This window comes from Otolemur garnettii, unplaced genomic scaffold, assembly GCF_000181295.1.
Source record: "Otolemur garnettii isolate 467f Iridium unplaced genomic scaffold, OtoGar3 scaffold00074, whole genome shotgun sequence".
Classification (NCBI taxonomy): domain Eukaryota; kingdom Metazoa; phylum Chordata; class Mammalia; order Primates; family Galagidae; genus Otolemur; species Otolemur garnettii.
This window is the reverse complement of record NW_003852469.1, coordinates 8697950-8707707: the sequence shown is the minus strand read 5'-3', so window position 1 is coordinate 8707707 and position 9758 is coordinate 8697950. Positions and strand designations below refer to the sequence as shown.

The following is a 9758-nucleotide window of genomic DNA, read 5'->3' as shown; positions in this document are numbered from 1 at the left end:
CACATTCCTGTTAGATAAGGACCCCAGCTTATGCTGACCAGAAGCCAACCAATACTGCAAGGATTAACAATTTGAAATGGCACATATGTTATTAAAAAACTAATTAAATGTTTAGCAGTAAGGTAGGTGTGTAGTCTGCAGAATTGTTTTCTAAAAGGGCATAATCTGACTTGGGTCGTGTGACTAGTAGAGAGACAGGAAGGAGTATAAAACAGTATGTAGCTAATGCTGAAACCATGTGGAATCGTCTGCAATGCTGCATGAGTTCTGAAAAGATCTCTGAGGGCTGGAAGCACAAAGGACAATTTCATCACAAAGGTAAGACTTATCTAGGTAGATCTGTACACTCCAATAGAAACTGTGAATTAGTGTTTGGTACGTTGAAAGTAACAAGAAGAAATTGTCATAGTAGGGATTTAGTTGGTGCCAGTAAAGATGTCTAGGACCTACAGGTAGTACTAAGAATAGCCCTGGGGCATAAAGTCCTCTGGGACACCAAACAATGGAACAATTCAAAATATTGGCTTCTGATCTTAAGAAAATAAATGACTCTCACTGGTTTAAAAAAAAAACTTTCTAGCGTTTGTTTAAAAAAAAAAGAAAAAGAAAGAGAACCTAATCCAGTTGTAAACAAATAATTCTTAAAAATCATTTTTAATGTTAGAACAGTTTATGATTGTTAGCATGTAACTAGGAAGAAATTCTAAGAAGAGAATGCATTAGTCTTACAAATATTCCTTTGTTATTATTTATTTATTTATGTGAAATAGAGTTCCCAGTGTTTAAGCCTATATAACTAAGAATAAAATTGATACTGAACACTGAATCATTCTAGCAGTAACTAAAATTTAACCCACACATGTAAATTAAACTTCAAAAGGTCCATCTTTGTCATTAAAAGCTGATTTTCCCATTAATTTAGTTTTTACATTTACTATTTATTAATGTTTGTTGGAGTATTAGTCTCATTAGAAATTAGGAAAATCTCAATTTCAAAATAAATAGTTTCTAATAGTGTAATATGAAACATGATGAATGATATCTATATGTAAATCTCCTAGGTCTCTTGCTGTCTTCTGAGCTACACATTTGTGGGCCAAGGCATTAAAGAGCCCAGAGGAGAGAGGTAAGAACAAGCAAGGCAAGATAGACCCATCGATGACTCAGATGTAGAAATTAGCAGACTAAAAATTTTAAATAACTGTGGAAAAGTACTTAAAAATCTCAAAGAAAGATGAATATATGTGGTAAGAGTAAGGAGTATCAGGCGCATAGAGTAAATATAAGAAAGAATTAAATGGAAATTTTAGAAGAGAAATATGCAGCATCTTAAAAATGTGTTAAGTGGGATTAATAGAAGATTTTGTATAAAGAAAAAAATAGGTAAAATTGCAAATAAAACATCCAAAATGACTTTCAGGACAATATCAAATAGACTAATACAAGTGTAAATAGAATCCCAGGAGGAAAAAGAGCAGGAATGAGGCAAAACAATATGTGAATATTAACTAAACATTTTTCTTTTTTTCCACATATTTTTATTACAATCCTGTTTTATTATTATTATTTTATTAAATCACAGCTGTGTACATTAATGCAATCATGGGGTACAATGTGCTGGTTTTATATACCATTTGAAATATTTTCATCAAACTGGTTAACATAGCTTTCACTACATTTTTTTAGTTATTGTGTTCAATGCAAAACTCCTCCTGACAAAACAAACAAATAAACAAAACAAACCCAGAGTTAAGAACATCATAATCAAACTGCTGAAAACTAAAAATAAAGAAAAAAAGATGTTATGCAGGAGGTATCTAAGCAATGGTAATGATAACAGGTGACTTATCACAAAGGGTGGAGACCCTCCCCCCAAAACAACATCTTGAAAGTGCTGGAAAAAAATTAAGTTAAAATTTTATACCCAAGAAAAATATCCTGCCATATAAAAACAATTTCACATTAACAAAAGCAGGGACAATTTATTTCCAGTAAACATACACTACAAAAAAGGACAAAAAGAAGTTGTTTAGGTTGAAGAAAACATGAAATTTCTCAGCCTCCATTAGCACGTGAACCAATATCTTATAACAAATCATGTAAATACAAAATAAATCATAGATATCTGTTATTGGTTATGTTTTGTGGAGAACCCTAATATACTTGGATCAAGTTTCAATTGGAGATGATAAAAAAGTTCTGAGGTTGGATAGTGGTGATTATTGTACACCAATGTAAGTATGCTAATGCCACTGAACTATACACCCCAAAATTATTAAAATGGTAAATTTTATATTAAATGTATTTCTTCCCAATAAAAATACTCATTGAACTAAACAGTTACTTTTTGTTTTATGTAAATTTTATCTCAATTAAAAAAACTTCATTTGAAATTATGAAGTATTTTTACCATTAGAATTGCAAAGGAAACATTCATTCAAGAACAAAAGAATAAAGTACAAAATTATACACACACACATATACGTGTATATATTTGAGACACTCTCATGCTGTTGCCCCAGACTAGAGTGCTGTGGCATCAGCTTAGCTCACAGCAACCTCAAACTCCTGGGTTCAAGTGATCTTCCTGCCTCAGCTTTATAAGTAGCTGGGACTACAGGCAATCTGCCACAACACCTGGCTACAAAATAATAACATTTTCAAAATAGAAATCTGATCCAAAGCATTACATTTTTATTTGTTTTATTTGCAAAGTTCATTTATTCCAGGATAAAATCCTCTAGTTACAGATTCATGGACAGTAATACACACAGTCTTCCCTTATTATTAAGGAACACTGAGTTTCTTCTCTTATTTGCCTCCCTGTCTCTCTGCCAGTTGGCTTCTGGATGCCTGTGATCAACTGCCACTTTGGACCTGGACTATCATGTCTTCCTGTACTCAAGAACAAATGCCAATTCCTATTTCTAGTTGAAATATCTCAGGCCCTTAAAAAAACTATTTACTTTGGTTTTGAGAAATTTATTAAAAAATTAAAAGTAAACAAAAAATGTATGTAATAAGCCCATGACAACCACTTTAAAAAACCTCAAAATACATAAAATCATTAAAAGAATTTGACTAGCACACTATAAAATATTCAGTTAATGAAAAAGAAAGCAGTAAAAGAGAGAAACAAGACGGATGGGACACATAGCAAAAAAAAAAGTAAAATGACAGATGTAAATCCAACCAATAATAACACTAAACATTAACGAACTGAACATTATAATCAGAATGAAGAGACTGTTAAATTAAATTTAGAAAGCAGAACCAAATATATGCTGTGTACAGGATACATTTTAGATTTTAAATACAAATAGGTTAAAAGTAAAAGGATAGAAAAACGTCAAGCAAATGGCAACCATAAGAAAGCTGGAGTAGCTATACAAATATTAAACAAAGTACACCTCAAAACAAAAAATAATACTAGAGATGAAGAGGGACATTTTATAAGGACAGAAGGCTCAATTCATCAGGAAGAAGCAGACAATTCAACAATAATAGTTGGAGACTTCAATGCTCCATTTTCAATAGTAGATAAAACAATGAGGCAGAGGATGAACAAAATAAAAAATTGAACAATACTGTAAACCAATTAGACCTAACAACAAACATTGGACATTGTTTGAACATTCTGTTGAACATTCTATTCCTCCCAAATAGCAGAATACTCATTTTTCTAGTACATAAGGAACATTCAATAGGACAGAGCACAAACTAGGTCACAAAATAAGCCTCAGAAAATTTAAAAGGATTGAAATTATACGAAGTATGTTCTCTGACCACAATGAAATGAAAGTATAAATTGATAGCATATAGAAATTCAAAGGATCCAAAATATCCAAAACAATATTTAAAAAAAGAACAAAGTTGGAGCATTTCATTTCCTAATTAGAAACTTACCACAAAGCCACAGCAATCAAGACAGTATGGTACAGGTAAAGTAAAGACATATAGTAGATGGAATGGAATTGAGAATTATAAATTGGATTTTAACAAAATAAAATATTTTATGTTTCAAAGAACACCATCAAGAAAGGGAAAGGCAATCCACAGAATTGAAGGAAATATCTGTAATTCATACATTTGATAAGGGATTTGTATGTAGAATATATGAAAAGCTCTCACAACTCAATAAGTCTAATAACTCAATTAAAAAGGGCAATAGATCAAAAAACACATTTCTTTAAAGAAGCTATCCAAGTGGCCAATAAGCACATGAAAAGATGCTTAATATCATTAGCTATCAGGTAAATGTGGGTCAAAATCACAAAGAGATACCACTTCTCATTGACTAGGATGTCTATAAACAAAAAGACAGATAATAACAAATGTTGGTGAGGATGTGGAGAAACTGTAACTCTCCTGCAGTGCTGGTAAATGTAAAATGTAAAATGTAAAATGTAAAATGGTCCAGCTGCTGTGGAAACCAGTCCGGCAGTTCCTCAAATGATTAAACATAGAGCTGCCACATGACTCAGCAATTCTATGTATAGATGAAAAAAACATGTCTACACAAAATGTATATATACAAACATTCTTAGCACCATTAGTCATAATAGCCAAAAAGTGAGAACAACCCACTTGTCTATCAACTGATAATTAGATAAGTGTAGTATGTCCATATAATGAAGTATTATTAATTAATAAAAAGGAAAAAGCACTGACATATGGTTCAATGTGAATGAGCTTTGAAAACGTAATATGTGAAAGACACCAATCACAAAAGACCACATATTTTATAATTCCATTCATATGAGTTGCTCAGAATAGCCAAATCTGTAGAGACAGAAAGTATTAATATTATAGATTAGTGGTTACCTAGGCCTCAGGGTGTGGAGGGAAGTGAAAAGTGACAGATGATGGGTTTGAGGTTTGTTTTTGAGGTGGTGAAATATTCTCTAATTGATTGTGGTAAGATTTGTCAATTGACCAATGGCTTTTAGTATACTAAAACATTGCAGTATACACCTTCAATGGGTGAAATGCATAGTGTATGAATTACATCTCGGTAAGGCTGCTGAAAAGAAAAGATAGTTGGCTAGGTGGGTAGAAGTTGGTTGCAGGTAGTGATCACTAGGCAGTGAGTTACAACTCACTGAGAGGTGAGAGGTCTGTGACTCTAAATAAAACCCTTTAGGAAACTCTGCTTTTACACCAAGGTTTTCGCACCCACCTTTGGGGCTGGCTAATTCTCATTCTTTGTTGGGTGGAGTTTAGTTAGTGAAAATGTTTAGTAACACCTCTGGCTTCTACCCATTTGATGCTAGTAGTAACTCCTGTTCCCCCAATTTTGACAACCAAATATGTCGCTGCAGGTTGCCAAATGTCACCTGGTTGCCAAAACACCTTCCTGGTTGAGAATCACTGGTTTATACCATGGATTTTTATAGGGCAGGAATCCATGTTCACTGATAAACACTTAACAGCATGCTCCTCAAGGGGAAAAATCTTCGTGCTGTCTGCTGATTTCAGTGATGGAAATACTCCCTCAGTGACTTATTTCAAGCTATAAACACTGTCAAAGTGCTTACAAAATGCCCAAAGATTTAACAATCAGCTTTCACAAGCCGATATCAGCCAGCTTCAGCATGTTACAGATAAAGATTTACAGCACTCAGGAGCGAATACAGCATTCCATTTTAAAATATCTGAGACTGGTGAGGTCCACTGTTCCCTGGGCCAAGGTCCTAGCAACCAGGAATAGACTCAGAGCTCCCAGTTACATGGTCTCCTACCCTTTCAGTGTGGACCTTGCCATCTATGTTTGAATCTTCTTTTCTATCAAATCCTGAGATGATCTGCTTTCCTTGGAACTTTTCTTTCCTCAAGCTGCCAGAGCTGAAGTCTGATATGGAAAAACTTTCCTAATTCAGGTGGGGCAGAGCTGATGAGACTGCTTATTTTCTCCTGGTCAGTCTAGCAGACAAATTGGGTTCAAGGCTATTAATAATCTAGGTCCAAGGTCTTGGCAAATTTCTGCCCCTCTTACATTGCTATTAAGTAATAAGTCAACTGACTTGACCTTCTGAAACATGAAATGGTCCAAAGAGTACATCTAGGGTAGGGGACGTGCCATCAGCTTGTGAGGGGGTGTGTAGAATTTTGCACACAGGTTGATCTAATCCCTGTATACCAAAAGGACATGTGGTGATTGATGTGTGACGTCAGAGAGAAGAGCTTTGAGACACAATTCTGATGACAGGTTGTGGGCTAATTTTCCTAGGCAGTTTGAAAATCAAGGGCAGGCCCAGATAAATGTCTAATTCTGAGTCTGATGTCGTTGCCTTCACAGCTGTGAATCCTGTGTATACATGACACATTGTACTATTATTAGACAATTTAAATATCATGAATGAAAGGTATTGGAATTGGTATTGAGCAACATGTATATAAATTTTTGATAAAACAGAACTCTAATTTTACCAGTGAGGACAAAATAAATTCACAACAATTCATAAAATGACAATTAGTTCTATGCTAAAATATCAATTCAAGTAGGGAGAGAAGTCACCTAAGAAATTTTATCAGTTTTTATAATATAGGCACTTTATAACAAAATTTTTATAACATATTTATAACATAAATGTAATACAAATATTACAAATTTAATAATATAAAATATAATGTGAAATATATTATAAATTATAAATTTATAATGTATGTTATATAATATAAATTCTAATATAAAAATTATAAATATAAATATTTATGACAATGTAAGCTCAGATTGGGACCCTCTCTTTCTGTTCTGATATCTTGCATTTATTTAATTTATGAACAGAATCACACTACATGTTCATTCATACATAAACTTAAAGACTCAAAAAGTTCAATTTTTTCTTTTAATTCTGGCTCTTTTATCTAACTATTTTGCCAAAAAAAACTAGAAAAGCGAACTTTAGGATAAATTAAGTGGCTTATGGTATATACTAATCTCACCTTTCAAACTTTTTTTTTTGCAGTTTTTTTGGCCGGGGCTGGGTTTGAACCTGCCACCTCTGGCATATGGGGCCAGTGCCCTACTTCTTTGAGCCACAGGAGCCACCCTACCTTTCAAACTTTTGCTTCCTACTTTTAGTCAATCATTTGTTCACATAAATGTTTGAGCACCTGCTCTGGTACCCAACGTATGTTTGGTGGTCAGGATACTCAGTAATACCCTATAATATTCAAGGAATGGACACCATTTTGCAACATAACAAAAGGCAACAAACTCTCAGAGGAAAATCTGAAAGTTCCATGGAGAGAGAGACACTTGAAAGTCTGGTAGTTCTGCAAAGACTTAAGTGAGTTATCATACGATCCAGCAATTCTGTGCCTATGTATATACTCAGAACTGCAAACATATCGTCCACATAAAACTTGTACACGAATGTTCACTGCAGCGTTATTCAAACAGCCAAAAAGTGGGAACAATCCAATGTCCTTCCGTTGATTGATATGGTATACACAATGGGACATTATTTTGCAATTAAAAAAAGAATGAAATACTAGTACATGTTTCAGCATGGATAAACCTTGGAAAAAATGTGCTAGATGAAAGAAGCCACTCACAAAACCCACATATTAAATGATTCTATGTATATGAAAGTTCAGGTAAATCTACAGAGACAGAAAAAAGTGTTAAGACTACAGTGAGGGTGACAGAGGAGTGACAGCTAATGGGTACAGAGCTTCTTTGGAGGTGATTAAAATGTTCTAAAACTGGTGATTGTTGCACAGCTCTGAGAATATGCAAAGTCCCATTTATGCACTTTAAGTGATTGAATTATACATGTAAATTGTATCTCACTAAAGCTCTTTTATATTAAATAAAAGGTTCTCATAGGTAAAGCTCTTAGAACAATGACTGGGACATGGTGAGTGCTCTGTGAGTGCTCTGTGAGTGTTGGTTTCTACTGGTATTATATAAAATATAAATTTAAATAAGACACAATTTTTCACTTGCTAGATTGGTAGAGAGTAAGTAGTTCAGAATGTCTATAATTGGTCATTTTCCTACACTGTAGGTAGGAATGTCAATTTGTGAAGTTTCATAGGAGAGCAATGGCTTTGCACATTGGAATAATGAATATTCATCATTTTCACTCAATAATTTCAAAGAATTTATCTTTGTTTGTTATAGCCTGGCTTATTTTACCAAAAGATCTAAATAACTCTTAACAGGTGTCTGATTAAATAAATGATGGTACAACCTTATAAGGAAATCTTATTTGGCCATATAAAGAAAGACAAAAAGGCACTCTTCTACAATCAGCTGTCTCTAAGTCATATTAGGTGAAAAAAAAATAAATTACAGGGTGGCGCCTGTGGCTCAAAGGAGTAGGGCGTAGGCCCCATATGCCAGAGGTGGTGGGTTCAAACCCAGCCCGGGCCAAAAACTGCCAAAAAAAAAAAAAAGTAGTAATAATAAAATAAATAGATAAATTACAGAACAGTGTTTATGGTATGCAACTCTAAAAATAAGGTGCACGTGTGTGGATAAATACATGCTTGCACTCATTTGCAACAACATTTATTCTTACATGTGCTTAGACTTTTCTGGAAGGTTCTATAAGAAAGAAAATAGTTGCTGTGGATAAGGACTAGAAGTTTGCAAACATGAAGTGAGAGAAAAATTTGTGTTCTGTTGTGCATTTGTATGGCTTGAAATTTTTGTTGTTAGTGTTTTGGGTTTTAGTCACCAATGTATTACTTGTTATGTTATTTTATTTTTTATGCTAAGCTACCGTCTAAAAACAAACACACCCTCCCCCAAGAACACATGAAAACCCCTCCCCAAACCAATTATAAGAGGGAAAAAACCCCTACATGTATGAAAGCCATTAATTTTTATTTTATTATTATTATTGTATTTTTTTTTTTTTTGGCCAGGGTTGGGCTTGAACCTGCTACTTCTGGTATACAGGGCCGGTGCCCTACTCCTTGAGCCACAGGTGCCACCCAAGCCATTAATTTTTATAAATTCATCTTGACCACAGCAATCTAGATAGTGCCAGGATTTAAATTTGAAACCCACAGTGAAAACAACTAACATATCAAACAATAGACATTCAGCTACAATGGTTTAAATAGCACTTGGTAGCTCTTTCAAGCATTGGTAGTAGTTTATTTACTTGTGTTTACCTCTAATAATGATATGCTAGGAAACATCTTAGCATATCATCATTTTAAAGGGAAGTCTGCTTTTGCATGGTGTCTGGCTGTGTAAACTACTGATGAAGGAACACAATATTCAGCCTTGCCTAATATATTACTTTTTTTTTTTTGGCCGGGGCAGGGTTCAAACCCACCACCTTCAGTATATGGGGCCAACACCCTACTCCTTTGAGTCACAGGCGCTGCCCAATATATTACTTTTTAAACAAAGTGTTAATTGGAAGAAAGAAGAGGAAGAGATGAGACCAGCACAAAGTAACAATTAAATGAAGTTGGCTTCTCTTCTAACCTAGACTTGGCTTACCTAGACTTGATTACAGTCTGGTGTGTGTGTATGTGTGTCTGTGGTTGAAATTTCATAATTAATAAATCTAATAAAACTTTGAGATAAAAAGAATCCTGCCTTCTCCCCATTTCATAGTGTACCACACATTCAGTGTTACTAATACATGCACCCAACACTATTGAGTAAGAACCTCCTAACTTCCCAGGACCATTAGATGCTCCAGGAAAAACTCCAGAGGTGGAAAGGGCAATACCTTCCTTCAGTATACCTATGACCTAAGGAAACAGGAGAGCTGTCAAATAACAAT

The 9758-nt window shown here is 34.2% G+C and overlaps 1 non-coding gene across 1 annotated transcript; it reads right to left on the bottom strand.

Annotated features, from left to right (window-relative positions):
- Positions 1 to 9120: 9120 nt before the first annotated feature.
- On the bottom strand, positions 9121 to 9251 carry LOC111726670. Its single transcript, XR_002774387.1, has one exon. It is a non-coding gene; the product is annotated as a small nucleolar RNA SNORA15 (small nucleolar RNA).
- Between the last annotated feature and the right edge of the window lie 507 nt (positions 9252 to 9758).